This window comes from Manis javanica, chromosome 1 (genome assembly GCF_040802235.1).
Source record: "Manis javanica isolate MJ-LG chromosome 1, MJ_LKY, whole genome shotgun sequence".
Taxonomy (NCBI): Eukaryota; Metazoa; Chordata; class Mammalia; order Pholidota; family Manidae; genus Manis; species Manis javanica.
Window position 1 is genome coordinate 193,609,927 of NC_133156.1, and position 21,590 is coordinate 193,631,516.

The 21,590-nt window shown below is 39.8% G+C and overlaps 1 long non-coding RNA gene across 4 annotated transcripts in view; it reads right to left on the reverse strand.

Annotated features, from left to right (window-relative positions):
• Nucleotides 1-6,087: 6,087 nt before the first annotated feature.
• The window catches only part of LOC118968048 (uncharacterized), a 609,616-nt gene continuing 594,113 nt past the window's right edge, over nt 6,088-21,590 (reverse strand). For 2 of the 4 annotated variants that reach the window (XR_012121168.1, XR_005055424.2), the window contains one exon: nt 11,507-17,613. This is a non-coding gene — a long non-coding RNA (uncharacterized lncRNA). Of the gene's footprint in view, nt 10,612-11,506; nt 17,614-21,590 lie in introns of those variants that run through there. The other 2 variants (XR_012121169.1, XR_012121171.1) reach the window with 2 other exon arrangements.

Sequence of the window (21,590 nt, forward strand, 5' to 3'; positions counted from 1 at the left end):
GGGCTATTTGCTAAGAAAACTAGCATAAGCTGCTTATCAGAAAATATTACATTTTCCCTGAAAGATGAGCTGGTTTGTCAGTTGCTTGGGCTGTATGAAATTCATTTTCTCTCATGACAGGTCACTGCATGGAGCTAGCAGTAGACTGCCATTTGCCTGGTGGGTGCTGGGGCCCTGGGCAAAACCCTGAACAGCTAGCTTTTGCTCCAGAACAAGTGTGCTGTGACTGGAATGCAAGCCCAATTTGAGCCCAAGTGGTGTTTGTGGTGTGACAACTGCATAATTTTTAAAGATGTGTATCAATCGGCTTACCTTGTGGATCCAGACCTGACACAAAGCATGGTGTTCTCTAACTTCTTATACTGGATGAATAATAGGGTGGAAAATATTCCATTCTCTTTTTGGAACACCACAACCTGAGATTCCAGATCCAAAAGTGCCCCAAGGGAGCTCAACAAGAAGCCAAACATCTGAGCTCCAGGTCCTGTCCTATTAGTCACCGGTGGCATTGGGCAGATCATTCCAGATTGCCACACCGCAGTTTCCATATCTGAAAAACATCAATGAAATTATTGTTTATCTCTTGGGGGTTACTATGGGACTTATGCATTGAAGTAAAAATTCTTGCTCACTGTAGATGCCAGGACAAATGAAAGGCATGGAAATGTCTTTGATTATAATCAAATGTGCTGCCAGGCTCTACACAGCCGCGACGTGCGGGCCGAGGCACTGCTGCGCTCAGCTGTCGGGTCAGTGCTCAGGGCTGTGGGCCCAGCCAGTCAGTGCCCTGTGTTTGTGCTGGTGGGTAATGACCTAGTCGGATTGGATGCTCCCTGGTTTAATGGTCTGGACTATACAGTTTGCATTTTGACCAGAGACCTGGAAGAATTTACTGTGCTTCATCAAGTGTTACAATGGAGTCTATTAAGTATAATAATATTAATAATAACAACAACAATAATAGTAATAATTGAGCACTCAAAGAGGTTAAGTGACTTTTTCTAGGTCATAACAGCTAGGAAAGATCAAAATTGAATTTACACCTTACTCTATCTGACTCCAAAGAATGTAATTCACAGGTACGAGGCTTCACAGATTCTGTACCCCGGTAAGTCTTCTGAGAAAGGTAACAGCCAGAATCGTGTAACCTCAGGCCCCTTCTTTTAATTCTCAAGAGCACGTAGAAGTGGTTTACATGTGATTCTTGTTGATGTTGATGTTAGTCAGGCTCCAGTTTGGAACAGACATGTGAAAAACACACTTCCATTTCTTAAATATCACATTTTGTTTTTCAGTGGAAGACTCAAATCCCCTCTCTGTGCTCACTCCGTCTGTCTCTCTCCCAGTCTCCCCCTCTGTCCCTCCCTCCTCTCCTTCTTGTTTCCTGCACTCCTTCACTCTCTCTCCCTTTTCCTAGCTCTACTTCTCTCTCTCTCTGCCTCCCTCTCTAGGAGAAAGATTGGCCAAGGAATAGGAGAGGGAGATTTTAGGCAGCAGAACCGTATTTGAACCATATTTGAACTCTCCCCCTACTAGCTGTGAGACTGGACATTGACCTCCCTGCATAGACCTCAGTGTCCTGAATCTGAAATAAACCTTCACCCCTTCCTTCTATGTAAGACTGTGGTGTGGACCACAGAAAATGACATAAACAAGGCACCTAACAGGATGCTTGGCATTTATGAATGAAAGTTCCTTCTCTAATGTATACATAGTATCTGAACAACTGGTACTAAAGTAGCAAACTCAGATCACTCAGATTTTATCACCTTCTAAATATAAAAGTACTTGTCAAACTGATGTATTTTCAGTGAACCGAATGACTGTTTTCACATCTTGCAAAAGGAGGCAGCATTTTTCTGGATTACAATTTATGGATGCACCTTGCTTGGCCTCTACAGTTCTTTTCCAGGGTTGGCCAGAGGTCAGGCTCAAGGTCTCTTGTATGTGCTCAGGGATCAGTATATTCCAGCCTTGTCCTTCCTCCATCTCTCCCTCTCCCTACTCATCCTGATGCTTCTTTGCAGCCCGTGCTGAATTCCTGTACAGAAGAGGGAAGCTAGGATGGCGCTGGGGTGTATTGGGTCTGCTTTATTTGCAGGAACTGGTGTTTGGCAATTTCAGCATCCAAGCTCATGTCTTTTCCTGAGCTTGTTACAGATCACCTCTATTAGCAGCCTCAGTGTCCAGTATGAAGCAGGAATTAAAGCCAAGAGTGCTGAAAGGCACTACTATTTGAAGCTCAAAATATCCTTCCTGCTAGGGACAGAAACAGCCCCTGACACCCTCCACAGTGCTCTCCATGGACATCTCTGAATTCTCTCCAGCTGTTACGTCCTTTTCTTAAACATAGAGAATATTTCCTGACTATGTAGAATCACAAGCCATGTGTGCACCTGCAAAGCACACCTCTGATTCAAAGATATTTGTTTTCTAAGAATTATTGCACCCAACCATACTGAGTGCATGGGAAAGCAAAGTGATGGAAGAGCTTGCTGGAACCTTTTATTTATTCATTTATTTATTTGGCAAAATGGCAGATGAATCACTTAGCCCACTGTGAAGAATCAAGATAAAGAACTGTTTTTCTGATGATTACCATGGACCAAGCAATCAGAAGGCCAAGCTCTAACCCTCTGAACTCTGTGCTTTGGGCTCACTTTGAATAAGTAAACAGGATCTGAAACACTTAGATCTCACATATTCCAAATTTGTCTGCCTCTTAGATTCGCCATTATTATTATTCCAAAGTATACGCACATATTTGTTTTGAACAATGGTAATAATCCGCATTTTTTAATTGAAGGAAGACTCTATAATCTGCTGCATCTTTTTGTGGTGCATTCATTTGTAATGTGCTTTGAAAAAAACTGTAACACACCATACGGCATAAGGTATTTACTTATGCATGTGGTATGTGTGCTTGTATCTTCACACATAACCACAATAATAAAAGAAGGATTCTTGGCTTGCTTGCACAGTAGCCACGGCAATACTACTTCACCAAATCCACACTCAGCCAGGTTCTCTGCTTCCCTGCAAATTTGCAGACTAGATCTGGTGAACCCTTTCTCATCTGACAAACATCAAAACCCATCCACCCGAGTTACCATATGTGGCTCCAGCTAAGAGTATCACCATACAATCATGCATTTTTACAATGGGTCTATAAAACAACCATTATAATAAATGTCTGCTTAATTAATACATTAGGACATAAAGCAATTTATTATGCTCTTATTTGCTATCATTCTCCCTGCTCAAATTTAATAATGCAAAAAGGTTTCTCAGATGCCAACCCCTGGAAATAATAAAAATACATTCATCATGGATATTGAATGCAGACACGCCTGGCAGTACTGCTGGCAAAGAAGAGGCAGTCAAATGTGGAGAAAGAGACTGGGGGCTGTTTGCACAAGCTTGGCTAGATCAGGGCTGTACAGTAGAGGAAGGAGCCTAGTGTAATGCTTGGCATGGCAGCAAGGAGGGTGCCCAGAATAACTATTATTATAATATGCAACAAAAGCGGGAGGGAGAAAGGAGTTGGGGTGAAAAGCTTTCAAGTCAGTTAAATTCATGAGGGCTATGGAGGCTCAAATTGAAATTATCTCACTCTGTGCTGATAAATAAAGTAGCTCTGGTACCTAAATCATGACACTAACTATACGTTTCGATTTTTTTAAGTAGTGATTAGGTGGATACTCTGGGGAACCTACCAGCCTTCGCAGAGATAACAGACTCAACTTAATATCAACTTAAAAAGAGACTTGAATTCTAACCAATCTCATGTAATGAATTGAAATTCTATAGCCTTCAGAGGGGGGGAAAGATAAAAAAGCGACACGACTCCATTCTCTAACTTGCTGTCAGGAAATATAATTTGTGCTTTCAGTGATTCACCTAGCTCATATGCAGCATGCAAATTTATTTCCCTAATAATCAGACCTGGAGATTGCCCAAGAGGATTAATAGCATCATTCCTTATGACCGCCAGGATATTATGCACCTCTGACATGGAAAAATTGTGTTAGTTCTACAGAGAAAACGCAAGGATATTTGTCCTGCTAGACAATATAATAGGCTGGTGCATCATCAGATTACAATGTCATTTCAAAAACCTTGAATACAAATAATGGACAGTGGGGGAAATGTTGGAACAACCGCCCTTAATTCAGTAGCCTTGAATTCACATGTAGTTTTGTGTGCACTATGCAATGTATGCATATTTTTTTTATTAGAGCTTTCCAACACTGCCTGCAAAAAGGCAAGGGTATTATACATTCCATGAGATTTTGTCATTGTTTCTTGGAAAATGGATGAAAAAGACATGAGGGAAGGGCTCTTTCTATGGTTTCAGTTTATTTTTATCCCACCCATACACAACTGAAAATGGGTTCAGAAATAGAACTTGCATGGTATACACTGATTATCCGGGGTTTATGTGGGGGGTACTCCTTGGTATGTATACAGATAGAGGTATCTAAGAATTTAGTTTCCACTCCTTTCTTTATTCAACCATGGAGTCATTCATACTTTCATTTGTTTAATATTTGATACTCAAGGTAAAACAATGTATTTCACAATCGTTGTTTGGGACGATATTTTACTTTATTTCTTTATCTTTCACAATGAATTGGTCAGAAATTTTCCAGAACAGCAATGTCTCCAGCTGTACTTTAGACCAAAGAACGCTGCCTTGAGACAAGACCAAATTTCATTATTATGCGCATGGGAGCAATAAGATTATCTCCCACTGCTGCCCCTAAGGTGGAGCAGCAGGATGAACCAATGAGATGATGCTAATGTGCATGTTAATAGTATTCTGCTGTAAGAAGTTGGGATAATTAAACATGTACCATCTCTTTAAGATGGAGCTGCACACATTTTCTTCGGATGGGTGTTTACAAGAATTCCAATTTCAGGTCATAGCCATTTCTGAGATTGCTTAAGAAGGAGATGGGTGTAACTTATCTTATTCATGTATTCAAGGAACCTTATAAAATGTGCAAAACATAACAGTTTTAAGGGGCAAAACATGTATCTTATCTTGACAGAGCTGCTTTATTATGTGTACTGTTGTATACTGACCTAATATATGGAGCATTTTTAGCTAATATACCTTGCAGGAAACCAGCCTTTAATGTGATGGATTTTATGGTATCTCATTAGGGTGTGTTTATATAACCTGATGCTAAACACATTTTCAGATTCATGTTCCTTATTAAAATTGTGAGCCACATTGATTTTTAGTTAGAACAGCAAGAGAGTCATTTTTACTAGTAAGAAGTATAGTCCTGAAGTTACTCCCAGAACTCCTGCTCTCCATACAAACTTGGGGACATCTTTCATAGTTTCACTCAGCACGGTCTTCATGGGGATGGCCCACTGTCCTCTGAGTACTTAAAAAGCTCTGTTATGCTATTATCCATAATGCAGAATTTTAAATTTCATAGGAAGTTTTTTTTCTTTTTTCCTGAAGAGAAAAAAGTTCTGATTATTCTCCTGTTGTTTTTCATCAGTATCTTTGATTTTATAAGTTATCCCCAAATCATATTGATAGGCCCCGGAGACATACACATTCTTCACATCTGAGGTTCTGGGGTTTTCATAACCATCACTACCAGCCAAGCAGTGCTTGTGTGACAGTAGCAAATTTAAAACAACAACAGAAAAACCTTAACATGCTAAGGGGTGTTAAGCAAAATAAGGGCTTTCACTTGGTAAAGTCTCCGTTTTGTAAACTGATCCTGTGAGGTAACTCAGAAGTCAGCCATAAAGTGTCCCAGGTTATTTCAGTGGAGTCAGGGGAAACAGTGGCCTAGAGGTACTGTAAACAGTTTAAATTATTGGAAGGTCTTTCTAAGAAATGTAATGTGAGAAGAGAGAGAAATGTTTTTTCTCCACCTTAAAATAAATACCTTTTGGAGGTGATCCAAATTCAGAATGCAAATATTTAGAAAAAAAGGACTATCATCTGAGAAGAGCAAAAACTTTTCTTTTCCTACTTGTTACAGTGGAACGAGTTAACATGATCCAATGAGAATAGAAAAAAAGAACATTCAGACAGAAGTACAGATAGTGGTTTATTTCATTTTTGCATTTTAAAGTGTCAAGACTTTAACAGGGAAATGAGGGAATAGTTTTCCAACAGCAACGTATGGAAAAGCTATGGAATGAAGATTGTTACTCATTATAGACTGAATATTGTTAATCACATGATTTTGTTTTAACCATATTTATAACTTCAACTGTAATTCTGGAATAGTTTACAAGCTTCAAGTAATCTCTCTCTCTATTTGGCCTAAGACATTTTAAGTCAAAACTTGTTCTCTGAAAAGAAGACAGTTTCCCTTTATTTTGCCCCTGGCATGCAATTCATTATTAAGCATTAAAGTTGTGTCAATTATTTTCATATTTGATTATAATCCCACTTATTCTACCAGCTAATCAAGTCTCCTTTAAAGACATGTCAGGCAGTGGATATGTGCTGATGTACAGAATGGAATTATTTGTGCTTTATGTTTCCTGCTTAACCATAGTGATTGGTTACTTAATTCACTCTCCCACCACCACCACCACACTACCCATCACCCTCATCCCCCAGCAAGATGGACGGCTTACCCATTTGTTTTCATCAGTGGGAGATTGAACTTTCAAAGTTACCCTTCAGCTAAATATAAGAACCAGGTTCAAGTACTTGTTTGAAATGGGGATGAACCAAGCTATCCTGAGAACTCTGTTGTTAGTATTAACAGCTTCACAGTTATTTGGCTTGAGGTGTAATTATTTTACCATTATTACATGCAAAGCTTTTAACAAAACAGTCATTCCCTCCATTTAAGCCGAGAGTTTTATAATTTATTACATCTCTCTGGTCATCAACACACTATACAAACAGTTGGCCACTGGTGACCAATTACATTAAGGTTAAGCAACATAACTTTAAATTAGAAATAAGCTAATGTATCTTCATCAAGGGCCTGCTGTGTTTTCACTGCTGTTTATGAGATGATACTAAATGTGGATATAGAGCACGCTCACTGGGACCAATTCCTTTCGGCCTGAAAATGGGAAAGTCTCGGGTGTACCTGGGTCCAGAGCTAATTAATGGGATAACATCTGCTTTAAGCATTCAGCTGGTGTAATTTCTATCAACTTCCCTGCAAAGGTGCAGGGGAAACTGTCAGAGAACTAAGTATCTATCATGAGCTGTATTAATCTGTGACAGGACTGCAAAAGGCGCATTTCGGTCTTGGTTTTATATTTATTTGGGGTGTTGCTATTGTCAGCACGGGGTTTTCTCCCATCCTTCTTCCTTCAGTGCATGAATAACTGTGGAGGTACATAAGCAAGTAACATTACACAGGCCAGGGAACCGTTCCTGTTTTCAAAAATCCAATGTAGAGGAGATAAAAGGCAGGAATAAAACAGCCATGTTCCTTCTGAAACAATCGGTTTTAGCCACAAAGACATTTATGTTGTTTTATCGTATTACTTAAAAACGCAGCAGGATTTGCTAAAGAGAAATACCAGTACTGTAAAACAAGCTTCAGAAGGGATAAGCCCACTTATTTCATGTTGTTTCATGTTATCAGCTCTTGTACAACATGATTCCAGCTTCAGTAGCAACTAAATAAAGGCACCTGTCCTGTGTGGTCATACACAGAAATCTAACCTGCATGGAGGGAAAAGTAATTCGCTGACAACTTAAAATAAGTGACATGTATGGAGGGAGCAAAAGCAGCAACTGCTGCAGCAGAAGTTTCCGACCAACTCTAATTCTTCATTCCGGTATTTATTTTTGTTTGTTCGTTTCTTTGTTTTCTGGGGAAGTGGGAGAAAGTGTTATTTTAATTAAGAGTTCAGAAGGACATATTTCCATGTGTATGCTGTTTTGGAGTAAGCCTCGATCAGTATGCTCCCCATACAGTCATACAACCAGGCAAACAGCACCAAGCTTTATGATCCCAATTGTCAACAGAAAGAGGAGGGGAAAAAATACATTGTTTTTAGCAATTGAGCTGAATTATGCTGATGTCACTTTTTAATAACCATGGACCCAGTAAACGGCATACATAAAATATGATCCTGAGGAAGGAATTACAATAATGACCATTCACCTTTACCTGAAAGCTGATGGGGTCCAAGGCCAAATATCAGCTCACAGTGAGTGTGGGGGAATTCATGGTCTAAAATTCCATAGCCTCCTAAAAAGGTTGTCACTCAGGATTATTTATGGAAATGAAATAGAGAGGAGAATCAGGATATTTTTTAAAAGAACCTTAACACTTACGCCATAGAGAAAAAAAAGACGGCATTTTCTTTAGATACTTAATAATACTATGAAATTTTTAATCTTGCTAAACTGAAATTGTGGTTGTCTCCAATTCACATATTTATGCAATAATCTTGTAGTAAACTAATAAGTTGTGTTGGTTAATTACCAAGCTATTTTACATACAGTTAAGTTGTGCATATAAAAATAGGCATGATGAAACATGTAGTGTTTTATAACCCAAGGCAACTAACATGCTCATACCTAATGCATGCACACACACTGTAACCCAGGACAAATTGCTCATGTTAGTTACTACCACAGGCTGGCAGGCCAGAAAATACATTTGGTGCCTAATATGCATAAGCACAGAAATATGGTCAGGCTCATTACTGTAATAAAGCTGTGATTTGCCAGCAGGATCAGTAGAAACACACTCGAAGCAGTCTGTCCCTTCCACTAGCTCACGTGCCATAAAGCAATAAGGTTGTAACAAGGGTGAATCCTCAATTCAGTTGGGCTACCTTGTCTGGGTTATTTGAGCCCTTATTTGCCTTAAGGGGCCCATTTGCTTGTCCTAATGTGTACACAGTGATAATGTAGCCATTTACGCAATAAGGAAGGTTTGCAAACAGTAGTCGGCTCTGCAATAATGTGGAGTAGCAAGAGTGTGAAGAACTGGCAACGGTTGGTCCAATTACATAATTCCACGGAGGCATCTTCAAATCAGAGAGGTGGCTTTTGAATGTGCTTCAGAGTAAGTAGGGTACTGGACAAGAAAAAAGCCAAATGGATTTCTCTTTAGTGCTTTGATGAAATTAGAAGCGGGTTGATGAAAGAAAATGCCTTGGGTCCTCTGCTTGAAGTTTCCATATTACACAAAAGACTCTTGAAAAATTATAGAATTTACATTGAGTAGCATTTACATTACTTCCATTAAGATGGAAGTTTCCTACTTGGAGAGAGGGCACTAAGCGGTCATTCCCCCTGACAAGGGACATTCATAATCACACAAGGAAAGGCCAAGTGAAAAGATGAAGGTAAGGTAGCCCCAAATGGGCCATGGTGCCCGCAGTGCCCCAAGCATCTTGGAGCCCTATCTTGCTGTCACAGGTCAAGCCACAGGCTCACAGGCTTGTGAAGGACATTCCTTGGCAGCAGACAGCTAGAAAATTGAAATCCAGGTTTGGGGTGCCCTGGCAGAAACTTCAAAGATCGTATAGCATATACTTTGCTCCTAACCCTTCTTTCTGCCTTTTCTAGCTTTAATGAGAGTTAGTTTTGTATTTTTCCATGCCATATAAACAAGCTGAAAAGCTGGGGGTGGAGTACAGGAAGAAAATAACAAAATTAAATACCTGTAAGTCATATGTCTTTCCCAAGATTTGGGAAAGATTCTCTTCTTCAATTAGAAAAAAGAGTCCAGAATCATACACGTTCTACATCCAGGCATTTTTTATCAGACTTTTCTACGATAAATATTAAGAGAGCCAAAGAGCCATCATTGCTCTGGCCAACGCCAAGTAACTGCTTCTTGGAAACTGTGTTGGGAAAGCTTCTGAGGTCACCTGCAGTCTTAGTACACACCGAGAAGAGACTGGGAGTGTGTTGTGCAGCTCTCACCCACAGGTGCCAACTCCCAGGTCCAGATGGCATTCACAGCATTTCCATCTTCTCTCAGCAGAGATGCCTTTCTGCACCCCTCATTCTTCAAGATGCAACTCCACAGAACACTTTCACAGCCTCTCCATCCTGATGCACTATGGACTTGGGTTAGATTATATAAAGAAGCATTACATGTCACATATATTATATATTACATTTATGTTATGTATGTAGTACTAAATATGAATAATTTTTAGTCACACACCTTCACATGGAAAATAGAATATGTGAAAGTAATGTTATATTTATGTTGACTCCATGTGGGAAATGGACTTGCCATGGTGTAAGGAAAATGAGAGAGACCCAGAGAGGGTGAGGAGACGTCCGGGTGGGCCTAATGGGCAAACGGAGGAGACGGCTCTCCAGGTTCCGTAGCATCTCAGACGCCAGCAGAATCATTACTGTGAGGTGACATATCACCTCCAGGGTGCCCCAGATTGAAGGCAAACAAGCTACTAGGCAGGGGTCACCTACTAAATCAATAATATCATTCCCTACTATCAGATCAACTAATAACTTCCAAAGAGAGGGTAGGAGTTAAGGGAGCTGCAAGGTTTTTTGTCTTATTATTTTAAAGAGATGGGGAGTAGATTGAGTAGGAACATAAGCAGCAAAGAACTACCTTGGGAAAGGTCTCTCCAGATAGAGCTGACTGTGAAGGCTCTGGGTTCCTGAGAATAAAAGGTGTCAAATCAAATCAACATTTTCTACATATCTCCTAAATGTGCTGGGCTCTAATGAATAACACAGAGGTACCTCATGAGCAGATCAGATGTTTGAGTCACAGATAGTAGCCTTAGTATGGAAGATCTCTCTCTACTTTTTAAGAGATCACTTATCTTTGTTTTTACTTATTATCATGATTTTTTAAATGTGATGTTTGCTCTGTATCAGAAGAAAGAGAACTACAGCTAGCATTTTTCCACATATATATAGTTCTTGAGTCACATTTCTGAGAATTCAACATTTTCTCCTGTGTGGGCACTCTCGCTATCACATTTTATCCCTGTGAACCTCCCTGCCGATGCTCGGCTTGTAAGCCAGGTCTCTACCCTTGAAGTGCTTATGCTTTCAAGACAGAGGCCAGATGAGACCCATATGCAATATTATAAATTTCCGGAGAGCAGCGAACAGCTAGCTAGCTTGCAATTGGCCAGTGCACCGTCACAGCCTGGGCCAGACACAAGGAAGCACCGCCAGGGACATGTGAGCGGAATGGGCCTAACGTGTGTTTCATAAACTTGCTTCGGCCCGTCTGGAGATCACACTCAGAATGGGGCTGTACCTCATCCTGGGAAGAAAGGATTGTCCCCAGTCCTCCTTCAGTTATACACAAAATTGGTCTGGGACCTTCATATGTAGCCACTTTGATTATCGGTGTACTCTTTTACAGACTGGCCCTTTGAAACTTAAGGTTCCTGGGAGGGAAACCCTGGTCCAAGGAAACCAACACAGCCATTGATGTTCCGTTTAGAGTACTTTGTGTGCTCAGGTTGTTCTTGTCTTCCTTTCCCCATGCTCCCCTTTCCTCCCACCCCCTCTGCAGCCTCCCTAAGGTCTCTCTGGATTTGATCTACTGACCTGGGAGCTGGGGCTGGATTTGAAATCTTCTGAATGGTCCTTAACATGCCAGAGTTAACAGGCCTGCCTGGGCCAGCTGCTGTCTCAGGGCTGCCACAAACTTTGTGGACTGTGTGGCAATAAAAATCAGCTATAAAAGTGTGAAAAATACCAGAGACTCAAATGGCGGAGGGGGGCTGAGGGAGAAGGCTCTTATACCCTCTTAGTGGACATCTGATTTATTTTTTTAAGTGGAAAAGCCATTTTTATAGCTACTGTAGTTCAATTATCTCTAATTTTACATTTTATGCAAATCCTTGCATTTTAATTGCAAATGAGAAGGAAACTTATTTTTTAAAGCAGAGAAACAAGGTATAGTTTCGTATTTTCTTTTCAATTTTTAATTCTTATTCTTGGTTCAGCACCATTAAACTTTTTAAACTCTTTTTACATAGTTGTTTAAAATTACGTGTAATTTAAAGCACACTTGCATGTTCACAAACACCCATAGCCTTAAACAAGCAGCTAATTTTATTCCCAGACCTCACTCTCACTCTTGGAGAAGATATTATGATGTTCTCCTATGTGCAGTTTCAAAAGACTGTAAAAGGATGTACTTAAAAGAATTCCCCAAGAAACCTGGTGTCTTACAAATGAAGCACATTGGAATGTATTCTAAGCATCAAGAAACCTGCTGCAAGTTCTTTGCCTGGGTGCCCAGATTTCTAACCGTATAATGTTTGACAACCATCTCTTCTGGGAGGTGAGTAACGAGCTCCTTCTGACTTGTAGTGTTGCTGATTTGTATGGTGTGAACACTCCTGTCATTTCAGGGTACTAACATAGTATCACTGAACCTGGAAGTGAAAGGGATGGGCTCCACTGGCCCTTGGGAGCAGAGTCAGCTCCAGCACACCACTACTCCTAGCCATCTGGATATGCTTTGGGGATCTCAACTGGCTTTATTCTGATGTGGGGTCTCCAGAGTTAAACAGCCAATAGAAAACATGATTTCTGCACTGGATAAAGGTTTTGAAGATTTTATACACTGACAAGAAACTTAGCATAATGCTTACAAATCTAGAATAAAGAGTTTGAGTTAAGAATCTTGCAGTTAAACCAGCTACCTAACTTGTGCCAGAGCTTTGCCATGGAGTCTGTCTCCTCATGTCTCAAATGAGGTTAATAGTAACAAATTTTGCCCGGCTGTGTGGGTTTATCTTCTAAATAGCAAAGAGCCAGAAGTTGTAGAAGTACTTGGTAAACTGAAAGAGATAAGCAAATAAAAGCTAAATGTCTTCAGGGTTTATTTAACAATTATTGGTTTAGTCACCAAATATGTCCTGATGTCACCATGGGAAACACAAGGATGTACACAACATTAGTCTATGCAGACTGTGATGAGTGATCTCCTGAGGACATTCTGTCATGGCCATTTGTGGGAAACGGAATCTTCCCCGAATCTTGAGAAATATCAGCCAAGAAATCGGGAAAAAAGAAAAAAGTATTCTCTCTTGTGCAGTTTAAAGCTTAATTTTGATCTGTGCTAGTCTCTGCTGGCAAGGACCAGGGGGCCCTGCGAATGCCATAACCGACACTCCCTGGGAGGAATGGGGAGCGCCCACAAAAGGCCTCATCCACGGTGAGGCCTTAGGCGAGCCCTCAGCCCCGGCCCCGACTCTGACAGCAGTATGATGCTGGAACCTTGCTCGGTGGCCCACACAAACGGTCTCTGGCCAAGACACTTTCCCATCCGGGTCCTCCCTTTCCTTACCACCCATATGTCATTCTAGTGTGCTGAGCAGAGGGAACGTAATCGTTTGCCTCCAACAAACCGCCAGACTCCTCTGAAAACAGAAGCAAACGAGAACAGAAAGGAAGGCCGTGAACGTGGCACTTCTCATTAGGCCCTCTGCCTAACAGTAATTAGGCTTGCTCGGGCGGATGTCGGACTCCAGGCAGCTGGTCCAATACTTACTTCCGTACAGGAAAATGAAGAGCACATATGAGTCCCTGACTTCTGCTGCTTCTCTTTCCTCCCTTCCCTTTGTGACTTCACGCTGGTTTACAATTTGTGTTTTCACCACCGTAGTTAATTCTAAGACACAGTCGATCAACTCATAGCCTCCTTAGTAATGGAAGTGCCTCTAAATAAAATTGCGTAAAGCTCAACAATTCAGTGGAGAGAATCCCTACCAGTCCTTTCATCTTATATTTAGCTGGCTACCCTTCACTGATGTTACATTCATAGCATAATTAATGGAAGAAGCTTTTCTTCTGACTTGCCTAAAAAGCTATGCTGGGCGACTTGTAATTTCTCTGTTTATTAGGAAGCACTACTACCTAAATGGTTTGAGACCTTTCCGCATAACCCCTGGCAGCCAAAATACTCCACCTTGAGCATGTGATTGAAACGTGACAGGCTGAAAAATACACATGCCTCATAATGCATGTCAATAATTTTACTATCTGGTACAAATGGAAACTTGCTGAATTTATTCCCTAAAATGCTTTTTATGCTTTTCTTGGTTCTGGCTTAGTGGTAATGTATTTAAATGTCTGGGAGAAATATTCAAAAGAATGAAACACATAACTTCAGTTGAGATGCCTACATTTCAAACCAAATACTGGCAGATCAGCAAGCATCTAGGTTAATACTATCTTTATTTGATTAGGATAATTCACAGAGGCACTGACTCATTCCTTCAGATTCTGCCTTTTAACCAATCAATATTTTTAGGGTTATGGTTTTCAGAAGACAGGTGATAATTTTGGAGAGAACATCTCAAGGTGCTGCTGCCATTGAATGCGTATTTAATATGCTCCTGGAGTGACAGAACACAGCAAGGTTGGCATCTCCCCCCAGAAAACATGCACATGGGCACACCCACGTCCACAATACCACTAACCTTTGAATTCTTGAAGCTCTGAGACAGATTTAGCATACCAGCTCTTATTCATATCAATGACAATTTGAAAATTTAAGGGATGGGCAGTGACCACCTTCCCTCAGATGGTCCTATTTCTTTGCACAGAGGAGCCCCTGAGAAGGCGAGGGAAGAAGCAGCTGTCCACGCAAAGATCACAGTGGGGCCAGGAGGAAGGAGCGGTGAGGGCAGTGAGAGCTGCCAGCTGGTAGTTCACCTAAATTAGCACACCTTGCTATCTACACAGAGTAGGGGGGTCACAAGAAAACCGGAGAAGGTAGGGGAAAACAAAGAGCAAAAAATTAGAGTGGGATTTTTTAGAATGTCATTAAAATATATCTATTTTAATTTCACATGACTAAAATTATCTGCTTGCTTTGTATTAATTTTGCCTTGACTGAAATTAGTTGTCAGTCCTCTGTTTATAGCGTAATTACCTTTTTCCTGAAAAAAAAGAAATAACAATAAATTTGTAAGGCAAAAGCTACACATTCGTAGTATTAGTACAGATTAGGGATGGTTCTAGGAACAGGGTTTGAAAATCATTTAAATGAATCTGGCAAAGCTTTGCATTTCTCAGAAGACAAGAATTTTTCTGGTTCTCTCCTCACTGTTTAGTGCTGTGGTTATGACTCATGGCCACAAACACGTGAACATGAGCAGGGCTCCGTGTGGCGACAGTTTAGTGTCAGCTATTTTATTTGGCTTTCTTATCAAGCCAGCTAGATGATCGAGTGTTTACCCTCAAGACCATGGGTTGGCAAAATTTGCTGTTAAGTGCCAAATTGAAAATATTTTAGTCTTTATGGACCATAGAGTCGCTATCACAACTACTCAGCTCGGCCGTGGTGCAAAAACAGCCACAGACAATAGGCAAACAAATGAGTGTGACTGTGTTCCAATAAAATTTTATTTGCAAAACCAGGCAGGAGGCCAGATTTGGCTTATAGGGCATACTTTGCTCTTTGCTCATTCACAAGCTCTGCCCAAGACAACTCAACCAATGGGATGCGGGAAGAAGCTAATGTATGCAAAGCACTGAACAGAGTAAGTATTAAACAAATATATTTTTAACAAAAATGAGTGTCAATTAAACTAAAAACAAAACCAACTTTCCTCAATACCAGAAACATGGAGCTCCCTCCAAGACGGAATCTATGAGTTTAAAAAAAATCACTGTTTTGGTGACTTCTTGTAATCAACAAAAATAAGTAGTAGGTGAATATGACAAGACACAGGAAAGATAACCAAATGCACCCTGCTTACGAAGCTTAGCTAATTGCTCTGACAATTAGCCAGAGAGCACCACCACGGTACAATACCAGTAATAACTGAGGTTTACAATGACACCCTTCTGCCTTTGAAATAAGGGAACAGTGTAGAAAGTGTTGCCAACATCAAGATGATGTGAAATGTACTTTTTAAAGATCTGCATCAAAATGAGCTGCATTTAAGAGAAATCATCCTTCTTGAAAGGATGAGTTTCAGTTATCTCACAAATGAGCACCAGAAATGGGGAAACAAGTTACTGGTCTCAGGCTTGGTGCTGCTCTTCGCTTTGTGGTTGGTTTTTTCATCTTTATCACAAGGGTCGGCCCAGATGATCCCTGGTACTCAAATCCTGACTCTCAATCTTATGATTCAAATGCTAGCTTCAATTATTTGTGTTTAGGTTAGAGGAGCCTTGACTTATTCTATTATGGTTTTACTTAAGGGTGAAAATATTGAACTAACTTCGTTTTTTCCTCTGTTGAGCAAGTTTCCATTCTACTCGTTCTGCCCCACCCCAGCCACTTCCCAGCAAGAGTCTCATGTTAAAGGTTAAGGTGGCCCATCTACCCCCCAGCCAGCCAGAGACAGGAAGTGCATCCCGGACAGCAGCCAAAGGCCCCCTTCCAGGCCGAGCTGCAAAGTCATGCTGGGCATCCTGAGCCTTCCTCAGCTGGTGGGGCTTTCCCCACTCAGTGCCTGGACCATTGCCAAGAAGATCTGTCCAGCTGTAAGCTGATTCTATATAGTTATTTTCACTTATTTTTTATTTCACAAGATGTAAACGAATCTGTTTAACTAGGAAATCACGTCCCTTGAAAGTGATTATAACCTAATTTGACATGCACTATTTGTAGACTTATTCTAGTGTTATGATGAATTCACTGTGTTTACATAAACAGATTTCTGTGTAATTAGTACATGATAATGTAAAGAGTTAATCACATGAAATCCCCAAAAATCTCATTTGGGTGAATTTTTTTTTAAATTTGAAAGTAAAATTTCCTTTGGAAATAAAGTGGGACCATTTCCAAATTCTATAAATCTTTTTTTAAGAGGCTTAACAAAGCAACTACTTTCCTCATCCATTCCTGTTTTGTTGTTCATTAGTATACTCAGATAATTTACTGTGTACCTAATATGTGCTAGACCAAGAAAGATAAAATAGACATGCGTTTTGCCTTCAAGAGCATTATATCTAAACAAGTTTGGAAGCATTTCGTGGAGAAAGGTGAAGCACTGTTTTGATCTTGTCTGTTTGTCTTTGATAATCACTATGTTTCCTTGATTAAATGGAAGAAAAATACAAGAATGATATTCATAGCAAGAGATATCAAGGGGAGAGAGAGAGACAAAATTAGGACAAAATTCCAGAGGAAGAGCTGCAAATATTTTAAATTTTCCTTCTGTGTCTTATTGGCAAGAAAAGGAATATCCTCCAGATTGGAAAATTTCTCTAAAATGAGTAAATATTCACATAAAGAATGACTCAATATTCTATACTTATATACCAATTTAAGAAAGACCTATTTGTCTATCCTCCTGAGGCTAAATAAATGTTTCTCTTTGCATTTATTCACTTCTATGCATTCCATTTGTACTGTATGCTCAGCTTTGTTTCAGCGCATTTGAGGGTTAAAAATGAAATGGAAGGCCTGCCAAAGTATACCACACTGTGCGTACAGGGAAGAGAGTTGGAAAAGCACCTACAATGGCATCTGTTTTAGAAAGGTGACAACTTCAGTGCATGTGGATTCGTCACAAACACCATCCTCTCTTATCACTTTCACTGGGCACTGCACATTCAGGTGAATCAGGAGGAGAAAGAATTTTGATTTCTCCTCAGAGTGATATTCCTCCATCATTATGCTTCAAACCTTCTCTCAAATCCTTGGGCTCCTTTTTTCATTGTGTTTTCTAGAAAACAAAATGACATTTAGACATAGTTATAAGGTAATGTCTTTAGTGAAATAGAGTACTTTTTTTTTTAAAGAATGAATTCCATAAATTCCTATCCCAAAATTGTCAGAATAAGAGACAGAGATTCATGAATGGAATGGATTACAGGAATTACCTCTAGTCCCCTTAAGAAGTCCAAGTCACTCATTTAAAGCTAGGGTCCCAATGCTTCAATGAAATTTTATTGAAATCAATGGACAGTGACTAAAGTACTTAATATGCTCAATACATGAGTTCAATTTGTTTACTTCAAAAGAAGGAAAAAAGCACATATCACTTAGTAGTGAGGTCCTATAGAATTAAAAAATATTGTTTATTATAATAAGCATGGTGTTATACCACTATTTGTTCAACTATTTGTTCCTAAGCTATTTCTAGACTTGAATTCTTCTTAAATCATCAAGTTAAACTACCCTTAATACCCTACAGGGGAGCTAATGAGCTGGGTAAAGCCTACTTGCTGTGCAGTATTTCATGCCGGTCAAGTTCCTTTTTGTTCTCCCATTACAGATGCAGTATAGGGTCATCACAGTGAAGAATCATAGTAACGTGCTTTGGATCCTAGTTCTGCTATTAGTATCATGTTCCTTTGAGCAAGTTACTCAACTTTTCTGTGGTTGGTTTTACTTTCTGTAAAATGGGAATAGCAATTCCCATTGTTGTGGGGATTCAAATAACATACACAGAGAGGACTTTGAGTATTGCCTGGTACATGAGAAGGATGCAGGAAATGTTGGTGAGTTCCTGTGGAAACAGCAGTGATCACACTGGCCTTGGATGGCATTTATACACTCACTGATATTTTTCTCTATCGAACTCACTGCTTGTTCATTTTTATGCATCCTAAATTCTAAACCCTTGTGAGACATTACTAATGCCAATAGGAGCCTAAGGTAGTAACAAATGATCCACTTAAGGGTGTGTAATCTCCCCACCCCCAAATTCCCACTACGTTTTTCTCTCCCAGTAAGTGGCTAATTATGAAGTGACTGTTCACAACAACTTGCTTATTTGTATATTTGACATTTCCAATGGAAAAACGTCTAGTTTTTTTAGTATCTAAGTAATAATGACACTGTCAACAATATATGAAACTTTCTGATAAAAAGGCTCCTTCTTATTATCTATCTCTCATTTTGACCTACTTTCCCTTCTGACTACTCTCCCAACCCAGCTACAGAAGACGAGCACATAGGAAGTACAAAATTTTCAAGTTTTTCCTCCCCTTCCACTCATCAGTGTTTCCTAAACTCCTAATGTAAGCTTAGTTATTTTTGACATGAGTTCCTTGTTTGTGATAATCATTTTAGGAAAAGAAATAATTTCTCCTGCTGCATCTGTAGCATTTTCATAGTGTCATGTCCAAGCTGTCTTGACATGGTCTCTAGGGAACAACAAGAAGTTTCTGAGGAGAGTCAGAGATGAGGGATTTGGTAAGACTGCCACATGCCCCAGTTCTAGGGTAAAATGTCCCAGTTTTAACATGCTGCCTCCCCTGTGTCCCAAGAGCAGATCTAATGCTCTTGTCCTCCAGGTTTCTGTTGATTGTGATAGTGCTTCTTGAAATGGCAAGAAAATGGGGGTAGAACTGGAGTTATCCAAATCAAAAACATGTTGGATAGACCCACAATCCAATAACAGACACTCTATGAGGCCTCCCTGAGGGATGTCAGGTTTTCCCAGAAGAATATTAGTTGGTTACTGAACAGACTTGAGTGTCTTCAAGATTTGAAATCTATAAGCTTTGCTTAATCTTACTAAATAAGATACCTAGAAAATAGAATCCCTTGTGCTCTCAATTGGTATGTTGCGAGGAAAGCGTGCTCCTGTATCAGTGCTCTTTCCACACTGGAAGAAAGTGCACTCTTATGGATGTCTGTGTTGGTCTGCTTACTAAAATGTCTATTGAATCGTTTAATGCAGATGCTTTTCTTTTCAGAGTTTTCAATGGAGGCACAAGAAAAATAGGTTTTTTGTTTTTGTTTTAATTTTCCCTAAATTCCAAAATGCCACATTTTGGATTTGAGGAACCCAAATAAAAGACAAAAATATCAGAAGTGTCATACTAAGTGTTGTACGGGTTTCTAAATATGTTTAAGAAAGAGCTTTATGTGAAACAAGATTAAAATTTCTCTGGCTCACCTTCTGCAAAGATAGCTTGCTTTTGCTGTCACATAGCTAAAGGAAAACAGGGTGTATGTGAAATTTTTAAAAAGTGACACACATAGAAAAGAAGCAATGCTTCTAATAAACAATGTAAGACAAAAGAATGATTGAGTAATGCCACTCTAATGACTTTTCTTCAGCAGCTAGAACCCCTCCCCCAGCAACGTCTTTGTTCAGGTTTGTGTTCTTTGCTTGCTAGAACTACGTATTGTAAGAATAACCTACCTGAAGTCATTTACCAAGGTGATCAGGCTGCCTTCTGTTAGGGTGTAAGACTGCCCCAAGGTGGAAGACCAAAGAAGAATCTGGATGTTGGAGAGACATGTACTGTGAACTGACAGTTATTTTCACTTACTAACTGTAAGTGTTCCTACTGTGGGCCTCAGACCATCTTTGACGAATTCTCACCAAAACCCAAGGACCATTTTACAGAGTGCCTTTCTTAACTGTTCAGTGAAAACAGCCCAGCCTGGAATGAATCAACATGTGTAAAGGACTATTGGGCAGTACTTGTCTCTCCCTCCATCTCAGTGATCATTACAGAGGTGGGGGGTCCAGCCGTTCCTCCTGCTCTGAGTTGTCATTTGACCTATGGCAAATGTCATCACTCAATGGGGCTCTATTTATTTTTATTGTGTGGGAAGAAGTCTACCTTATTTATCACAGGATCACATAAAGGCAGACATGATGTGGCTGAAAATTTACAAGTGTCCAGTGATCATTATATATTAATAACAATTTTTGGTATTGTTTGGTAAAAAAAAAATTATGAATCAGTATCTAAGAGCAGGCTTGGGGATTGTCAACACATCTCTTATATCAGATTCCTTATTTATCCACTTAATATTTATATGCCATAAAAGTATATAGTCATCTTGATGCCACACATCCTTGAAGCTGACTTCTGCTTTTTCCAGTAAAGCTATTTCCCATAGTTTTCTGTCGTAATACAACTTGTTTCTTAATGGCATTCAACGGGGTTTCTAAAGTAGGATGAAAAATAACGTTCACTTCCATTTTTCTTTCTTCAAAGCCAAGATGCAGCAACAATTACACATCCTTCCTAAAGGAAAGAGCTCTGAATCATTATTTTCATTCTAATGAACAGACCATGGGAATCGTTATAAGAATATGCAATTATATTCTTGAATCTCAATACTTTCATAATTCTATTTCAGATCTATTTAGCATGGGTTGGCCTACATTTACCAGGCAAAAATTAGACACTATCCTGAGCCAGCAGGAGAAACTGGAGCATGGCTACTGACACTTGTGGGGCAGTATTAAAAGGGATCATTTCAATATTCCAGGCTTTCCCACCACCATTGTCTTTGCTTTGGAGTCACAAGACACTGAGATCATATATAGCTTTATCTGTGACAGTATCTTCTGAAACTTCATTTCTGATACATCTGGATAGGTAAGTCAAGTGACCATTTGGAGGTAAGACCTAAACTGCATGTTTATCTGTGTCCTGTATTTTTAGTTATGACTAAGGCCAAAACAGGTACAGCGCCATTTGCCGATGACCTGGCTGGTTGTGGTGCTTTGCCTAGCCGGGAGTGTCTGTGCACTTTATTCTCAATCTGAGGAGCTGTATTTGAAGTGTCTGCAAGTGGTAATTTACCATCTGATGTGTGATACCAAGATTCATAATCTTACACTTGATCAGGTCGTGCAGTATGTTGTTCTTAATAAACTACATGTTTGTGTAGTTTAACTGGATAACCTAACCCTTGTAAAAAACTTAGATGCGCGTCTGGAGCATA